A 20,993-nucleotide genomic window follows, 5' to 3' on the forward strand; every position below is an offset into this window, starting at 1 on the left:
CTTAAGATATGAATGTGTGTAAATATTGCAAAATAATTTCAAAACATGCCAGCAATTACTATCTCGTCGAAGGATTGAGTTACCAAATAATGTAAATAAACTTATTTTTGTTGATACTTTATTTGTATTAAGCCTTTTTAAGTGACTCTTCGGCGATCGTATTTCGCTTTTTCATAGCTTGTTGATGTATTTTTTTGTTTGTTTGTCAAAAGAGAAGATCCAGTCTTACATATGTGCAACAATTTGTTATCGATTTATTTTTCTACTCTCGAAAGTCAAGTAAAAAAATGTTCTACTTAGATATATAGATACATGACTTAACTGATCAGGATGTATATTTTAAAATATAAGCCTTTGGGAATATAATTTTCAAAGACAGGGCTATCGATTCGACTTGGTGATATAAACGTTACATGTGCCATCTGAACATCGCCGTAAAGGAAAGAAAAATTAATTTTAAGATAAGAAGTATTGCATGCTTTTATTTTGATTGTTTAGACTTTCATGGAAAATTCTAGAAAGTATTAATGGTTACTGAGTGCTCAACCTTCCCCCAACCTGGGACAGTGGTGTAACAGCACAACATAAGAACAAACTGGGGGAAGGTTGAGCGCTCACAAACATGTTCTTAATGTGCCTGTCCAAAGTCAGGTAACTGTAATTCAGTGGTTGTCGTTGGCGATGTCTGTCATATTTTCTTTTTTTTTTTAATTATTTTGTTAAAAATTTGGCCGTCAGTTTAATCGTTTGAATTGTTCCACATTTTGTTAGGTCAATACAAGTTATAGCTGACTACACGGAATGGCTTTTGCTCATTGCTGAAGGCCATATGGCGACCTATAACTGCTTACATCGACGTCATTTTAACTCTGGTGAAGAGTTTTCTCACTGGCAATCATAACACAGCTCCTTAATTGTTATATGTAGTATAGACAGCTATTGCAAAATGATCAATCACAAGCTTTCTAGAGTTCAAAACCGAAGGGTTACTGGGGAATAGAAATATGGCCAATCTGGTCTTCTTCCGACCGGCAGTAAAACCCTTGTCAAAGTGAGGTGTTCGTTTAGCTGTGCGGGATGTACAATTACGCAGCCACGTCCGGTCAGAGTGGAGACGTTTAATCTGATGCATCGTGTGAAAATGCATAAAATATCTGGACGTTAAGCAACTGACAAGTAACCAATCATCTAGATGTCAAAATACGCCTTTCAACAATGAACGGTTGGACAATATGAGTATTCTCAAACGGTCTAGTCGAACTGGACCATATAATTATGTATTTGGACCATATGGGTTAATTTTAGACAAACATTTATCAAAATCTTTTATTGAGTTTTACAAATCAATATTATTACAATTGACGAATAAAGTGAAATAGTGAACAGTCAATCAATAGAAATTAAATATTTATTTAATTTTCTATCTGAATCCTATTGTAGCACCTTTAGTACCGTATGGCACCGTATGCGTATTTTGAAAAAGAACGCATACGGTCCAGAACGTACGCGTACGGTCCAACTACTCATATGGTCTGGAACATCTATACAGTTTGTCAAGATCCAAATCATCTCATTGGTTAAAATGGTCTTCAAATTATAATGTTATTTAAGCAGGCCACAATATTACAAATTTCACATAGAAACAGTAATACACATCTATTATAAATAAGAAGTTATAAACCCATAATTATGCATTATGTACATGCATGTTGTTGAGTTAGTTTTGGTCAATTCTTTTTCTATAATTTATAACAGTTTTTACATAATTAACTTTGAACGCAATGCCTAATCCAGAAACTATTTTCGTCTAGGGATTCAATGAAAAAAAAATAACGAATGATAAAGATTACATACCGCACACCCCGTTTTGCTGGAATAGCCTTTATGTGTATGCTCGAGATCAAAAGGTGGAAAGCCAATTACATAAAAAGTTTGAGAGTATCAAAGGCAAAATAGCTAAAATTAAGAAAAAAATGTTCCTTTTATTCTCTTCTACTCTATTTGATTTGTTAGAATTAAGTATTACTTAATTGTATGGTATGTATCTAAATCTAACAGCTGAAAAATAGTAATGTCATTTGATAATGAATTTTATTATAATCTAGTGATGTTTATACAACAAGTAATCGGTTTGTATACACTGGATTCTTTTAAAATCTGTTCAAGAAGATACATGGCAGCAAACCAGTGTGTTCATTTCTCGCTTCCTCCGTCCCGCCTTATCCATAATATTACCAGAGGACTGCCAACAAATTTTACTGTTTGGTCCAACGCCATACTTTTTATTCACATATCCATCCATCATTAGATTAGAGATGGTTTTTCCACTGGTGAGTTTTTCACCAGTCTTCTGCCAGCTGAAAATGATGTTGAAACGGCTTAATTGTCAGTTTTATGAAATTATGTGGTTTCAGTGCCTTATTGAATTGTATATAGTGTATTTACCTGACGATATCGGGATATGGCTATTTAGTCAAATCTTAACAAGAAGTTGTAATAATAAAAAAACCGACACGGATAAAAAAAAATTAACAATGTCAAAATGTTCAGGCTTTAATTAAATCTTTATTTGAGTAAGTAGATGCAAGCATACGATCTGTATTGTGTCTTTTACAGTTAGAGGTAAATGATGTTTAAGACTATACTATATGAATATGTAAACACGTTAATTATGAGCCATGAGATTCAAGTAGTTCGTGCATTTTCTGAGTAAGTTAAAGAAAACAAAATTCAAACAAATATACTTAACTGTGGGTTAGCATTCGTTAACCGTCACTATCCTATAGATTAAGAACTGTTGATTATATTGATAACTGAGAATCTTTATTGAAGCTAGAGCGCGCGAATGGTGTGTTAATTAATTCGTTTGATGTGTCATTTGTATGCAAGAGTGACATCCCTTTGTACAATGTTTCAGTTCCAAAAAGTCTATCGAATCAATACGTTATTGTCTCAATTGAACAGGTTCATAATTTCATCTTTACGTATAGTTATTTGATTTAATTTCTGATCAGTACAAAATTTATAAATTTTAATAGATCTTAGTTTTTATCATTGGTTTATTATAGACATTTATGTATATCTATAATTTTATTTATTTGTTTTAAATCGTTTAAAATTGTTATATACTAATATAAAGAACTTTTCATAATTTTATAAATACTATTTAATTACCTTTTACGTTACATTTTCCGACCGTGCAAGACCCTCATGGGTAGTCAAGGTCGTTAATCAAAAGCTCAAACACATCAAACGAATGGAAAACAACTGTCATATTCCTGACTTGTTACAGGCATTCCCTTACATGTATGTAGAAAATGGTATATTAATATGTCAGAATTCAAATGAAGCAGACATATTGCCTTAATCTATCTGAATTACATTATTCCCTAAAGACAAATACATGTATGCTGTGTAACCCCCCCCCCCCCCCCCCCCCCCCCTTGTGTAAAGTTTGTGAAAAGGCCGTGAAGAGGTGCCACCTGAAAACTTGGGTGAAAAGACCGTAGAAACCCTGTGAAAAAAAAAATGTACAACGTGAAAAAGTCGTGATAATGCATTATGTGCCCATTGTGAAAAGACCGTGAAATGTAGATATAGTACAGTATATGCCTTTATTTGTCGTGAAAAGGCCGTGAAAAGGTGCCAACTGAAAACTTGGGTAAAGAGACCGTAGAAACCCTGTGAAAAACAAAAATGTACACCGTGAAAAAGTCGTGATAAATTATGTGCCCATTGTGAAAAGACCATGAAATGTACATGTACTACTGTGATAAACAGTCATTCACTGATTGTGGAAACTCCTGTAAAATGTTAAATGTATTTTTCAGGCAATAATTTAACAAAAAATTTAAATGCTGTTTCAATCAAGTGAAGTGAAATGCCTGAAAACCTAGTGTAAACATCTACAGACAACTTATTTAAGTACAATGCAAGTGAGACTATGAAAAACCATATTAAAATGCTGTATTTTTTTTCGTAATAATTGTGACAAAGAATAAAAATATTAATTTTAATAGAACTGTAGTAATTATGTAAAGAAACATAAAACACACAAATGTCAATGTGATTAAGTAGCTAAAGTCAGCTGTAACATGTATTGTAGATATTTTGTACATCTCTTGGGTCTGATTTTACCACTTCAGCAATATTTGTCTAATGTAATCCTTCACTTCACTGCCCTTTTGAATAACTATTCCAGAAAAACATTTATAGAAGTTCCTGTTAATTCCCAGGAAATACTTTTAACTGAAAAGCTCTTCTTTCCAACTGGATTCCTGAACTATTTTATATAAAGACTGCTATATCCTTTTGCTCTTCATTCCTAGAATAAATAAAGAAACATTACATATATTATACATGTATATAAAAAAACTATTTATATATTCAAATTAATTTTTGGCATTTATGTACATACATGTACTTAAAACAGCTACAATATTATTCCATGCAATACAGGACTTCACGGTTAATGACCCCATATTGAATAGGGGGCAGATTTTCATACTGGAGGTGAAAATGGTATGAAAAATACTAAAAAACATCATTGAAACAAAACAGCCACTTGGAAACATGCATAGGTTTTCCCATATTTTCATACCATTTTCCAGAAAATCTGCCCCTATCCAATATGGCATCATTAGTTAACGAAGTTCTGTATTGTCAACTTATATTATTTTTTTAGATTTTTTGGAAGACTAAAGACACTTTTAAGACAGACTGTTAAATTTAAATGTTTCTTTGAAGTAATAATATGTATGGCTAAAGCCAAACTTGTCCGGACTAAGTGGCCGTAATGAGTCACAGCTATTTATTTTACAGGGGGCCAGGGGCGTAGCAACTTTTACTGCAGGCACATTCGCCATACCAATTATTTTTTAAACACCTCATTGCCATACCAATTATTCTTATGATATGGCACAAACTCTTCTAGAAAGGACATTTTGCCGTACAAATATTAAATACTTTCCCTGCTACGCCTCTGATTAACCCCTTTTGAACTCTGTGTCCCGACGGCCAAGTCAGAAAATACTTAAATAGCTCCCGACACATTCAAAGGGGGTTACGCCTCTGATTATCAGAGTGAACTCCATTTCAGAGATACTTATTGCTATTATAATCATTTCCAATTATCTATGTCGGTAACAAGACATTTCGGCACCCAGACAAATCGGCACCCACGTCCGAAGACATTTCGGCATCTATTTTGGACAGTTCGGGATCCAGACATTTCGGGACCAAGACAATTCGGCACCTCATTTATTTAAATATATATATTAGGAAAAATAAAAGCATTGTTACAGTAATATTATAATCCATAGATAAAATAAGCAATACAAAATTTAAAATCATCATTTAATTAAATCCTAAATGATTGTGTATGAAAAGTAAAACATCATTTAATTAAATCATAATTGATTGTTAGATATGACGGTGTTTGAATAAACATTTAATTAAATCATGATTAATTGTAGTTATGCATTAATTAGTATTTTATGTATAAATCTGATAATTTCTCAAATGAGAGATTTAAAGTGTATAGCTTGTGTTTCAGCTTGTGTTCTCGTTTGATCCTTACATCTGTAAAGACAACACAATACCTGAAAACTATATTTTATTGTTTTGATATTAAAAGCAATAAACATAAAAGCGTGTGCAAGCCATAATGAGTAAAAACCCAGAAACATATATAAAGGTGCCGATTTGTCTGGGTGCCGAAGTGTCTTTCTCAGGTGCCATTTGTCGGATGCCGAATTGTCTGGGTACCGAACTGTCTAGAATTCATCTATGTCTATGTCTACGTAGTGTACTGTACATAAATGTCATTTTTTTATGTGGCCAGTGTGGGGAAAAAGGACCCCCCCTTTTTTCCCCAAATAGATAAACAAAACAAAACCGTAATCGTATTTAAAGGATCTGGTAAGTCTTAGAAAACATTAACCGAAATGATTAAAGGAATCAAGTGCAACAGACTCAAATATAAGTGAATATATCACATGCATGTTTGCGCGGTTTCTGCAAATTCAGTTCAATGGAAATGCTCACAAACGTCATCAACATTTTGGTGATATGATGCATAAACAAATAAAATATTAATAACTTAACTTACCTCAAACTTGCTGTCACTCGTCTTGCATCTATAAAGTAAATATTAATCGACCTTCGGCGTCTTTCAAATTTCCAACCTTGCGGAAATGTTACAACTACTCTAAAAGAAACACGAATCCGGATACGGTCTGATATTCCGGGAAGTTCTCGTTTTTACATGTTTCGATTCCAATTAGAATTAATGTTTACATTGTTTATAATAATGTACAGACGAGAAGCAAAATACTTTTCTTTAAATACAAAATATTTATTGGCACAAAGTCATTATAATTAATTATAACAATGAATGGTTCCATTTAAAAGTCAGTCCTGTACAGTAGTATTGCATATAATAATATTTAAACAGACATATATTTATAATGAAAAGTTTATAGGATATTTAGAAAAATGTTAATGGAAATAATTAGACCATATTACAATAATCACATGGGATGTTTTAAATCTGAATTTGGATAAGAAAAAATTGACATGAAAAAATATCACGGCCTTTTCACTGGTTTCAACAACCAGTGAAAAGGCCGTGATATTTTTTATTAAGCATGAAAGGACAAATTATCACGGCCTTTTCACGGGATATTGAAATTTCACAGTCTTTTTCTAACATCAAATATTTTTCACGGCCTTTAGAAATATTTTTTTTACAAAAGTCACAGGGTATTTTCACGGGGTTTTCACGGCACTGTGATATTTCACGGCTTTTTCATGCACTGTTGTTACAGTAGTGAAGCCCAAACATATACTAGCGGAATAAAGGAACTGTATTTAGCAATATAAGACAAATATTTCAGACACTAACTTTGTATATTTGCAATTTAGATAACTAAACAAAGTGCATGTTTTCAGAATGTTAAAAGGTGAGTGATTCTTCTTTTCAAAACCTCAGCATGACCCAAGAGCTCACGCTAGAGACAGAAGAGTGACGTTAGGTAACATTGTTGCGTAATATTATTGTTGGAATATCTATGGAGCATCTGGCATTATTTCTGATAGTTGCTTTGAATTATGGAACATATTGTTTTTAAATATAAGCGATATCATATTTGGTGGACTTGCTACCAAAATAGCCTTTTCTACTTCTACTGGACTTTCGATGACTCAATTATGTCACGTCAATAGAGTACGCTAGTAAAATGAATAGATATCCGATACACGTCCCCACAAAGAAAAAATATGGTTGGTTATGTCTGCATTGTCTGTTCCAAAGGTTCTGTGCAACGATAGATATAAGATCTCTTTGAGCAATGAGACGCTTGTTTTCATTTGTTCGTGGCTGCGCAAAATTATGTCTTCTACTAAATCAAAAATGTTTTCCCCGTTAATTACAGATTAAACCAACGTTTTATAACTTGTTCCACAAACCACTGATACCACAATTTCGTATGCATCCAAATTCGACAAAACGCTTCTTAGCACCTAAATCGCTCGACTGGAATTTTTTAGTAGATCTTGCATTAATATTTATTTTGCTATTTAATGTATATGAATGCATGTTTAAACATGCAATTAAAAGTTTCTCTCCATCTATCATTGCATCTGGAAGAAAAATCTTTATGAAAAAAAAAAAAAATGGAAAAAATCATCTTGCCAGCAACTCCTATAAGTGATTAATTAAAGTATTTGTAGGTCTGACTTTGCTGAACATTTTTAATGTTTGAAGTTTCTCAATATATATCCTATTTTCTGCAAACAAAATAGAAAAAAGGGAAAAAAATGTCTTTCAAGGGTAATAACTCCTTTGCAATTTCAGTCATATCGACTAATTTGTAGGTCTAACTTTGCTGACCATTTTTCCATTCATAGTTTCTGTGTCTCTATCAATGTGTCTGGAAAAAAACTTAAAATTTGATAGAAATATTAATTCAAGGACAGTAACTCCTATAAGGGAACACGAGACAAATTTAGTCATGTTGACCTTACTTTGCTGTACATTGTTGCTAAATTTCTCTTTATCTATAATAGTTTTCATGATAACAACCAAAACTGAGTAATTTTATACACATTTCAGGGCCAATACTTCAAAATGGGTTTTACGATTTGTCTGAAAATTTCTCAGCAAATAGATGTTGACCTGCTTTACATTTTTACCATGTAAGATTTGCCCACCTGATTTAGTTTTTGAGATATAAGCCAAAAACTACATTTTACCCCATGTTCTTTTTTTAGCCATAGCTGCTATGCTTGTTGACTAACCAAAATAAAAAATTAGAAACTTTATAATGAAACCACAAGGATCATTCACCACATGTTTGATTGAAATTGGATCAGCATATTCAGAGAAGAAGATCTTTGAAAGAGTTTACGACGACGACGACGACGACGGACCCCAGATGATGACAATAGATCAGGTGAGCTAAACAATAAGCATGTGCTGAAGAATACTGAAAAAATCCTCAGTTCGTAGCTGTATTAAGTACATCGTATTATAATTCAAAATTTCTAAATTTTATGAATTTTAAGATGCACAGTTTCTTTTTTTTTTCGCTTCCAAAGAACGGACCAATGTAGACAAATGATAATAATAATTTAATGCCTTACTTATTTGACATATGTTTGGCGTCAACAACGACGGTACTTGATATAATCCCATAACCAGGACCTTTGTGAATAAGATACCGTCCCCCGTCTTTAATGGTAGCTACAACTCCAGTATGCTTAAATCCAAGTTTTCCAAGAACACCATTTAGAGGTCTGAAAATAAAGATTTTATGAAAGGATTACGCGAACTGCTACCTAATCAATTCTGGTGATGTCATTCATAGGAATTGATTTCATTAGCCGGTAAGTTTGATTTGAAGGCAAATCTAGTGTCCGTTTGTCGAATGAAAAAACAGCTTAATGGAAAATAAAAAATCGTAATAACTCAAACAAATTAGGGCTAATATCCCTTTTATTTCACACCAAAGCCATAAGGCTTATTTTTTTTTAAGGTAGACAAAGTTATACATTCCTTAAGAGAACGTAAAATTGAAATTTTGATAAAAAAGAAGGTATGAAAAGACCAATTTTTTGCCGCTTGAATTCGAAGACCTTAATTTTACAGTATCTATCAAATTATATTCTTCAAGACATTAGATGATATCAATATTTATATTTTTAAATTGTGTCTTACATATTGCTTTAGAGCTTTAAACTTCTTGCTTTGAATGCAAAGTAGCAAAACCTGTAGTCTTTCTTTCTCTAAAGAATGATATTTATTGATTTCTCTTTGAAAAAGATAATCCGTTGACCAACATAAATTATATCATTTAAACGGGCATTTTAAGATATGTGCAAAAGTGTAAAAAAAGTCAAAGTATACGTTATTTTGTATGTACGAAGAAATGCATCTGATCATTGAAGATTTTACATGTAGCTTTATTTCAGAGATAATATTTTAATGTATGGTGTTTATATAAACAGAAAAGAATATATTATACCTTGAATAACTCTCAACCTTCGTTACTTCACTGTTGTACAGATTGGTAAGTTGAGCCTTGTTCATATCATGGGGCAGCTACAATAAATATATCACCAGTAAAAGAAATTAGTAAAGAAAAAAATAAAACAATACTCTGCATTTTTACTTGGAAGAATTTTAGGAAGAACCTGACTAAATGACATGTTGTCAATTTTAAAGGCATACATAAAATGATCTTGTTAAGAACTAGTATCTTCAGGTCCAATGTTGCAGAGGGGCGTTAAGAGGGGGTGTCATCCCGAATTTCCGAAAAAAATAAAGCATTCTTTCCCGGATCCCGAAACAAAATTAGGGACCAATACCGAATTGCTGGAAAAAAAGGCTCAAACCCGACGTCCCGAAAAAGGTCCTCCCACCGCGGTACTTCCTCTCTTTGTCAATAGTAAAACACCAAAATATGAAGTGGTAACGATAGGTATCAGAACTTTAAGTGTCGCATATAACGTATGGATGTCTATTCTGGTGAACTTATCATGTTAGGTTGCCGACCTTTTGACTTTTACCAAACATGTCTCTTCTTGTTTCTATCCGTCCAATTGAATTAGTATACTAACCAGATATTGTTAAAAGGATAGGGACAATTACACATGCATCAGTAAATGTCCGGAATTTGGAACTCCCCGTTCTTTAGATTACTTTGAAATGGCGTACAACCAGTAAAATTAAGACTGGATCCCTCCATAACCAAAATAATGACTCCTCTCCCTTTGCAAAAATTTCTGAAAATGCTTATGCTATTTTTCTCTCCACTTTATACAATTCATAGAACTGGTATATCAAGACCGTTGTATAAAATGACTGAACTTAATTTATCATTATATAAAGGAGAACGACAAGATTTTTTTTAAAAGAAGATAAAACGGGATCTTGCTTAAAAGTGATCTATATCTTTAGACCTTAACAAACAACTGTTAATGTTGTTTTAGTTAAATGCAAAGGCAGTTTTGAAAATATGAAAGACCTACGCTATGGAATTTTTGGGAGCAGCAATGGCAACTCAGTCCACTTCAGAATGTCCTGTAATTCCTGTAGATGTACTGTGTCCACAAACAAAATAACAAAATGATTACTGTTTTAATTTGTTATCGGTTTGAAAATAAATGAAATATTTGACACTGAACGGATGAAAATCTCTCTCATTAATTCTTCAGTCATCAGATCTTGGAATTCTTCGAGTAAATATTATTACAACTGTTATTTCGTTACTGAAGATTTCAGAACTTATTTATTACACATAGCTACTAACACTCTTCAACATTTCAATGGATTGGGTTATAAATATTGATTTCAAGCGCAACTGGAAATAGAAAAAAAATCCAAATTCATGCATGACGCGTAAAATAAACCTTGACATTATGTTATTTTATTCTACGTACCGTTTTTGTTTTTGTTTTTGTACTTCCTCTTCTTTTTCTCAATGGCCAAAATGATCTGGAGGAGCCTGACTTTGATCCAGAGCTAGAACTCTAAAATAAAATATTGTGAATTCACAATATCAAATTAAAATCTTATTGTTGACGAGATATAATTTAAATTACCTCTTTTTAATTGAATAATCAAGTCCTATTCGCCAAAATACGAAGAATCGCATTTGAAAATAATAAATGGACAATAAAAATCATGTCTTGCCCTATGAAATTACCAAATTTATAAATAATTTGTATCTATGAGTTATCTTACCTTAAAAACACACTGAATGTGAAAGTTTGAAATATGATAAAACCTTAGGACAGAGGATAAACAATGCTGTGACCAATAGAAATAAAACCAGACATACAAAATGAAATATCACACCCGACAACAAACAAAACCAAAGCAATAAATACATGGACCCTACAGAGACTCAAGTGCTTAGAAAGAGTAAACAGTTCCAGCTGCACTGTTGCGTTTTTCGTGTTGATGATGACAAAGAAATCACTGGTTATGGAACGCCAAAACTGTCTTGTAGTGTAAATATTTAATGTGTTTTGCCGCTTTGTCTTTACGTCCTGTCATTTCTTCTTAATGTTATGTGTAAGTGCCTTTATTTCATGACACTGCATCTCTGTGTTAAGTCAAATTGATTATTTCTTTTGTCAAACAGTTGTATGATATGTCATTGCTTTTCTTTGTTATGTGCACTATGCATTACATTATGTTCTAACAACTGTATATTCTGTGAATACCTCTACACTTTATGATCAACCACCTTTACGTTCTTTCACATTTCCTCTATGTTGTGTTTACTCTTCCTTTAAGTAAGTCAGTTAATAATTGCTTACTGTCTCAAATGTGATTGTTATGTTGAATGTTCTAAACGTTTTATTTTGATACATCTTTGTTCTATGAAAACCTCATGATATTATATTTTAATGGCTTTATGTTGTGTTTATACATATGCATCTTCTGTGAAAAATATAATATATCATGGTATAGCTTATATGCGTTTTGCCAAACAATTGATACTTTCTGTTAACATTCAAGATGTCATGTGAATCTACTAGTACGTTATGTGCAAACATGTATTACATTATGTGCAAACACCTTTTACTTTATGTGCAAATGCCTATTACATCATGTGCAAACATCTATAACGTTATCCGCAAATACCTATGACATTACGTGCAAACACCTATTACGTTATGTGCAAACACTTTTTATGTTATGTGAAATCGCAACCCATTGATATATTTGACGTATCAAAAAAGTGACCTATTCCAGCGGCACATGTGTATATACCTTCCGAACGGCAATAAAATCTATATTCTTTAAAGGATTCCTTATCCGCTACATCAATTGCGGGAGACGTCATTGCATTGGTAGTATTAAACTGGCACCCGTTTCTCGCTCGAATAGCCTACCGGGAGGGTAATTTATTCGCCAAAAATCAATAATCTTAAATACTAAATTATCCTGAAACCCGTTAAATTTCTAGTCCGGGGGTGCAGTCAGGAGAAACAATGGGAATTGTTAATGTTCCTTCTTGGAAACTACCGTAAAACATTTACCAGGATAAAGTAAAGACATCCAAAATTAAAAGTAGAATTTTACCGAGAAATCTCTCAAACAGGGGACATTTATTCTAATGTTTTATCCACATATGCTTTAATTTTATAATTATATCACGAACAACACAAGGTAAACAACATGATAAAATTTCTAAACAATATCATGAACTCAAGAAATAACTATCAGTTAATAATTTACATATCATTTGTTTTTGATTCTTTTCAATTTTATTTTGGTTGTATTTAGTTTTTTATTTTGCTTTTATACTCTTAAGTAACACTGTCATAGTTCATATAATTACTCGCCAATATGTTCACTGGGGTGGGATGGGGTGGGGGTCTCGTATATGAAAGTATAAACATATGTGCCGCTGAAATGGGTCACGTTTTTGATACGTCAAATATATCAATGGGTTGCGATGTCACCAAGGTAATATGTCAATAGGTCAGTAATTTTCATCTTTCGATTTGATTTTTGTATAAATCTTGATTTATCGTTTAAAATCAAGTTACAATCTAAAAGAACTAATATGTGATATCTGAGGAATATATGAATGGGTACTGATTTTGCCATAAAATATTTTTTTGGGTCGTGATTTCACAAGACTTCAATGTATCATTTAACAGTAATACTTAAACCATATTGAGGAATGAAGGTAGTCTACACATAATATGCATATACACGTATATGTACATGTTTAAAGAATTTAAGGTGCAGTTATTATATATTTATCTATATAAGTAAGCCGCCTTCCCAAACCATATATATTTTGTATGTATGCAAACTATGTCGACCTATATAATGACCCGGTTGGCGGACGTGAAAGAGCGCATCAATTTATTTTCCGTTCACATTCTCCGAAAAGAAATGCGGTTGGATTTTGTTTTTAACATATTACATTCTTTTGATTTCCTTTTCGATTACTGTAAATGTATATATCATTAATGCGTTTTGTTTTAATCTGGGATAAAAAGGCGTTTACCATAACGTAAAAGGTGTTTGCACATAACGTAATAGGTGTTTGCTATTAACGTAATAGGTGTTTGCACGTAACGTAATAAGTGGTTGCACATAATGCTATAGGTGTTTGCACATAACGTAATATGTGTTTACACATAATGTAATAGGTATTTGATCTTAACGTAATAGGTTTGCACATAATGTCATAGGTATTTGTACTTAATGTAATAAGTGTTTGCACATAACATAAAAGGTGTTTGCACATAACGTAATAGGTGTTGCACGTAATGTCATAGGTATTTGCGCATAACGTTATAGATGTTTGCACATAATTTAATAGGCATTTGCACATAACGTACTAGTAGATTCACATGGCATCTTGAATGCTAACAGAAAGTATCAATTGTTTGGCAAAACGCATATAAGCTATACCATGATATATTATATTTTTTACAGAAGATACACATATATAAACACATCATAAAGCCATTAAAATATAATATTATGAGGTTTTCATAGAACAAAGATGTATCAAAACAAAACGTTTAGAACATTCAACATAACAATCACATTTGAGACAGTAAGCAATTATTAACTGACTTACTTAAAGGAAGAGTAGACACAACATAGAGAAAATGTGAAAGAACGTAAAGGTGGTTGATCATAAAGTGTAGAGGTATTCACAGAATAGACAGTTGTTACAACATAATGTAATGCATATTGCACATAACAAAGAATAGCAATGACATATCATACAATTGTTTGACAAAACACATAATTAATTTGACATAACACAGAGATGCAGTGTCAGGAAATAAGGCACTTACACATAACATAAAGAAGAAATGACAGGACGTAAAGACAAAGCGACAAAACACATTAAATATTTACACTATAAGACAGTTACTGCGTTCCATAACTGGGGATTTCATACATGATGATAATATCTCTGGTGTTAAACTAATCGTGGTAACTGCAGTTACCACGATCCCAACATGGTGGAGGTAAAAAACAGTAAAATCATTTCCTGCTTATTTCTCCATATAAACGTGTTGTTTTTAGGAATTACTCAGCCGCTAGGTTGATCTGTACGATTATATTTTGTATGTGTTCTTAATATCATAAATGGTTACGTTACCAAGATAATAGTAACTGTAGAAAATATTTCAATGATAATAGTAACTGATTTTTTAGTATCTCTGCTAACGGAATATTTGACAACCAACGCGTAAATAACATTCATGACTGAAAATAAATATATAAACACATCATAAAGCCATTAAAATATGATATGTCATAGGTATTTGCGCATAACGTTATAGATGTTTGCACATAATTTAATAGGCATTTGCACATAACGTAAAAGGTGTTTGCACATAATGTAATACGTGATTATACTTAACATAAAAATCTGCAGACACTGTTGATTCAAATTAAATTTTCTATAACTAAATTCCATACATTCGTCTCAGCATGGTCAACTTGATGCAATGCAATTTCGCCAAGCAATTATAACAGTAATTGATTTGGTTTCACTTGAAAGTTTTTTGTCAAAGGCAGATAGTTAACTTTAAAAAAAAACTGGCCACCAAGATTTTAGTCAAGTTTGCTTAAATTAGGGTTTTTCATTATAAGCATATATTGAATAAATGTGGATAGTGTCAAAATGTGGACACAGATGATGCCCCCGCTTGCATATCATATAGTTATAAAGGGACATAACTGAAGAACGGTATAAGTGATGCTACCAAATTTGATCTTGATCCGAGTTTTGTGGTTAATAAGCATTGTGTGTAAGTCTCATAACATTTGGTTGAGGCTAACTTCATATTTTTAATAAGCTTTGGATTTTCAAATATTTTGGCCTCACTGAACAGACATTGATTGTCGAAATGCGCATCTGGTGCAGAAAAATTGGTACCGTTTATGTTATTAAGTAGAGAACAGAAACTAAAAATTCAGCAATTTTTCTATTTGTAAACATGCATAACTCTAGAACGGTTGTGTATAAGTTTTATAACATTTGGTTGAGACAAACTAAAAAATTCAGCAATTTTTATGTTTATAAAGGGACATAACTCAAGATTGGTAAAAGTGTCGCCACCTAATTTTGTACTTAATCTGTATTATGTAATAATAAGCATTGTGTATAAGTTTCATAACATTTGGTTGAGGCAAATTAAAGTTAGAAAACGGAAACAAAAAATTTGTACTTGATTTTAGTTTTGTGGTAATGAATATTGTGTATTGGTTTCATAATGTTTGGTTGGGGCAAACTTAAGTTACAGAATGGAAACTAAAAATTTTGCAATCTTTCGATTTATAAAGGGGCATAACTCAATAATGGTTAAAGTGACACTACCCAAATTCAACTTGATCTGTGTTTTATCAGTGGAAGTCAAAATTAAACATAGCATTGTATAAAGCATTGATTGTAGTTGATTCAACTATAATCATGGACAAAGGAAGATAACTCCAATTTTTAAAATTACTTGATATGAAGAAGAAAATACGAATTTTGCAATTTTTCAATTTAGAAAGGGGCATAACTCTAGAAATGTTAAAGTGACGCCACCAAAATTCAAACTTGATCTGTGTTTTGTGGTAATAAGCATTGTGTATAAGTTTCATAACATTTGGTTGAGGCAAACTTAAGTTAGAGAACGGAAACTAAACATTTTGCAATTTTTCCATTTATAAAGGGGCATTACTCTAGAACGGTTAAAGTGACGCCACCAAAATTCAAACTTGATCTGTGTTGTGGTAATAAGCATTGTGTATAAGTTTCATACCATTTGGTTGAGGCAAACTTAAGTTGGAGAACGGAAACTAAAAATTTTGCAATTTTTCCATTTATAAAGGGCATAACTCTAGAACAGTTAAATTGACGCCACCAAAATTCAAACTTGATCTGTGTTTTGTGGTAATAAGCATTGTGTATAAGTTTCATAACATTTAGTTGAGGCAAACTCAAGTTAAAGAACGGAAACAAATTTTGGGATGTAAGGACGTACGTACGTACGTACGTACGTACGTACAGACGGACAAGGGTAAAATTTAATGCCCCCACCGCTACTGCGGGGCAATAAAAATTGTAAATATAACCAATGCAGATATGTGTCAGGCCAAGGATTGACCGGTCATGTCAGGTGATGACGTGCATCGTTTGATGTGTAAAACACCAGCAGATTCACGTGTGCGCTTGACTCTTTATTATCGCAATAACATACTTAGATATTCTAACTTTCGTTTTAAAAAACACATGTTGTCTAAAACTGGAATATGACTTAATTGATTGCATTAAAGATCTGAACGCAGACGGAACAATTAAATCCGTGTATTTTTTCAAGCATCATTGATTTGAAGTCGTACTCCCCACGTATATACTTGGCTTTAACTTAAGATGGATTGTATGAATATATGACAATTCTGTTTATCATTATTTTGAAACTTTCAGATGCACAATTACAGTTCCCATTTGTGCACATGTGCAGATACGTAACCAACGTGGTTTAATTTAACCCGAATAATCCAGTTGTTTTATTCCGATAATTCCAATTATTAATCTACCAAAGACAATTATTACAACAATCAGTGAAAATTATTATCATGACCTATAAATGCTCCAAAACAAGCCATCAACTTTTAATTTATTTTTTTTCATGTGTGTTCATGAATTTCGAGAATTTATACCATATAAATATCTGAATAAGTTTATTAAACTTTAATACCCAGAATATTATTTTTTTTAATAATTTCAAGGACGTATAAAACGTCCTTGATAAAAGCAGTCAATATAATACTTCCACGATAAAAGTAAGGAGAAGTAACCCAGGGTGAACGTACTCTATGGGGACGAACTCAGGCCGAACGGACCAAGGGCAAACATGTAATCTGGGCGAACCGACCCGATACCAAATTCACGCATGCGTACTACAAACTCAACTTTAAAGACATCCGGTTACAAGTAAACAAATAACGTTCATGTAAGATGAGATGAAATCCAATAATTTACATAAATAAAAGGGTTGATATCAATACATTATAACATGAGAAATTATAACACTTACGATAGTGATCGTTTTTCAAGCCTAACTAATAAATTAAATGATGCAGATGCTAAGATCATGTGCAAACATCGGTGTCAAGATATGGCGCGGAAGTTTTTATGAAATTGTAAAGCACAGAAAGGGATACGGCATACGTCCTGGTGACGGTTCAATGATTTTACAGCAGGCAGTAAAGGCTTTCATAAGACTTGTAGTCTTCTTCCACCAAAAACGTGGACGGGTACTTATACATCCCCATAACAAAAAAGGCACTAAATACAGTTTTGAGAGTACTCGCTAGTTCAATCCCCATAACAACTTACAGAAAATTCATGCATCTAAGACTGAATTATCAATCAGTACACATCCAACATCCTAATAGTATTGTGAAGATATCCAGTTTAGTGTCAAGATGCCTACAGCAGTCTGGCTATCTTATAGTATTTTTACATCAGATATAGAGAACTGGTCTTTAATTGTTTATTGCAGTGCTCCAGACACTACAAACCAGTAAAAGTATGAAACGGCCTATATCTGCACTCGACTGTACTGATTTTTACTCGACCAGTCTGAATTAGTCTGAGTTTTTCTCGATATTACTCGACTGTAGTCTGAACCATTCTTAACAGTCTGAACTTGTACTTGACCTTTACTCAACCAGTACTTAACCATTTAATACATGTCTGAACCGTACTCGACCAAGACCTAACCATTTCTCGACCCAGTCTGAACCATACTCGACCTAGTCTGAACCATACTCGACCAAGTCTTAACTAACCTAGACCTATTTCTGTATCTATCTATTGTATTTCATCAATTTAGGAACTAATTTTAACAACAGTTATTTACTTTGGCTAGAAATTTAAACAACAATTTGAAATCCAAAATGTATTTAATATTGCATTGAAACCAAATTTTCACAACAACTACCATATAATGATCAACAACATAATCATCAACACTTATATAATATTTATATATATCATCCAAAATAAAAATAAAAACTAGATGATCAAAGGAAGTGATTTATGGTCATATTTAAAAAAAAATATCATGTAATAAATTAAGTCTTCAGTTAAATGAATTTCTTTATACATAATCATGTTCACATTGCATGATGTACATAAAAAATACTAGAACTTTCGACCATTATTCAAATATCCTAAATGGTATTCACAATTTTTGAATGTTTCAGATATATTTTATGGTTACTTTAAATTTTGAACACTAACTTTAGCCTGGCATAAATTTACGGTGTCAGTTGAATTTAGTTAATAACGCAGTACACACTTTTTTATATTGCATATAAAGCAACTTAATAAATTTTAAAAATGACACCTTTTTTTTGTAAAACTAAGAATTTGATATTATAGAACTTCCATAACAATCATTGATAACCTTTTAAAGTAGGAATTTGTTCCAAATTAAATATTTAGTTTAATTATTTCAGTTTTGTCAAAATTAAAGACGTGGATTACAGGCACCTTAATAATGTTTAATTATCCCAGTACAGGTGTGTTTTACAGGTTAAAAGAAAATCAAATTTTCTTTAAACTCGTGTATTATTTTTCTAGTGAATTCAAATAGTCTTGTTATTTAAGTTTTACCTGATGCTGTTTAATTTCCAAAGGATGTTATTTAAAATTTAGTACCCTCTGACCAGGTGTGCTCTGTTTAATGAGTGTGCTCTCTCTGTTTAATGAGTGTGCTCTGTTTAATGAATGTGCTCTGTTTAATGAGTGTGCTATGTTTAATGAGTGTGCTCAAAGCAAAAGGTATTACTTTATATATAAATATATTACAGTGAATTTGTATAATCAGGGATTATGTAGAATCCCTGATTTTTCAGGGATTTTGCATAATCACTAAAATCATTACTGATTATATATAGTCACTGAAAATTTTAAGAAGTGTTTTACAAATTCCCTGAAATATTTTCAGGGATTATCAATAATATAAAGATTCTCTGTTTGGTAAAAATTAATCAAATACAGACAAATAAATCATATGTATCACTTCTTTATGGTTTAAGTGGACAGTTGTCATTCCCTATCCATTTATTAAATCTTATTAAAGTGAACAGTTTTTCTGGTGATCTTCTATTTAACCATTTTTTTTTTCTGTTAACTGTTAAACCACATTAATTCATAAACAATGAAGCATTTTAAATTCAAATTAATAATACCAGCATAAATGCACAGATCATGTAATTTGCTGTAAAGCAAAGGGTAGGAAAGTTAACGAACAAGGAATTTGAACTAAGCAAAGAAATGCAACTAAATGTCCAGAAACACAAACAGAACACACGCTTGACAGATTGAACACAATTTTGGAGGAGGCTGTGATACCGATTCCGCATGTTTATCGTGGAAAGAGAAACAAAAAAAAAAAAAATGGGCATCGTTCATAAAAGGGCTGATAAGGATAATGCCTGACTACGAACCATGCAATTATGCTCAGATATTACACAAATAATCAATTTGAGGTTTCTGATTTACATTTTTAGCACCTTCAGATGTTTCTTATGAACACTTTATTTTACTTCAGAGTGCAGTAAGGTTAGATTCAATATATGAAGGCTAAGGGTTTTTCGGTTTTTTATTTTTTGTTGCTAAAGAAAAAGGATGAGCAGAGCAAATATTTAATGGTAATGGATCTGGATTGTATGTACATAATAGAGAATAATGGGCAAACAGTGAAAAATAATGGAACAAAAAATAAAGAATAGACAAAAAAAATAAGAAAAGAGAATCATAGTATGCTAAAATTTACAGAATAGAGAATATTGGGAAAAATAAATGAAGCTTAAAAAAATTATATAAAAAATTAAAGAATAAAGAAACGAGGAACCCCGCATCCAGACCCTCATAGTAGATGTCATCCACATTTACAATTTAGTTTGCAAAAAAAAAAAATTTGTATTAAGATATTGTGCTAAATATCTTACTTATGTCTATTTAATCTATTTATGTTTCTAAAGATGTTTAAATATGATTTTATACTAATAATTATTTTACTTTTATTCATTGTCTCTTCATTCCAGTTATTTTATAATCCATGACATTTTTTCTAGTGATTATGCATAATTCCTGAAAATTTTAGTAATTATGTATAATCACTAAAGTTACCAGTGATTATACATAATTTCTGAAAATTTCAGGGATTATACATAATCCCTAATTCTACAAATTCACTGTAACATATATTTATATACATATATATGCGTTTTGTTAAAATATACTTTTTCACTTTTTTGTTTTTTTGGAAAATGTTGTTTGTGCTGTATTTAGACCCCTCTACCAAGAAATTTGTTTTGCATGCACACGTATAAAAATTGCGGTTTTTATCCAACGCAATCATAGGTTTGAACGTTGTTTTCAATTTAGGCTTGTATATATATATATATAGGTTTGAACGTTGTTTTCAATTTA

General features: G+C 31.9%; 1 long non-coding RNA gene across 1 annotated transcript; it reads right to left on the reverse strand.

The window, feature by feature from the left end:
• Window positions 1-3,998: 3,998 nt before the first annotated feature.
• Window positions 3,999-6,267, reverse strand: LOC127715600 (uncharacterized). Its single transcript, XR_007988486.1, has 2 exons — window positions 6,110-6,267; window positions 3,999-4,324 (listed from the first exon to the last, which is right to left on the reverse strand). It is a non-coding gene; the product is annotated as an uncharacterized LOC127715600 (long non-coding RNA).
• Window positions 6,268-20,993: the final 14,726 nt, after the last annotated feature.

Source organism: Mytilus californianus, unplaced genomic scaffold (assembly GCF_021869535.1).
Source record: "Mytilus californianus isolate M0D057914Y unplaced genomic scaffold, xbMytCali1.0.p SCAF_9, whole genome shotgun sequence".
Classification (NCBI taxonomy): domain Eukaryota; kingdom Metazoa; phylum Mollusca; class Bivalvia; order Mytilida; family Mytilidae; genus Mytilus; species Mytilus californianus.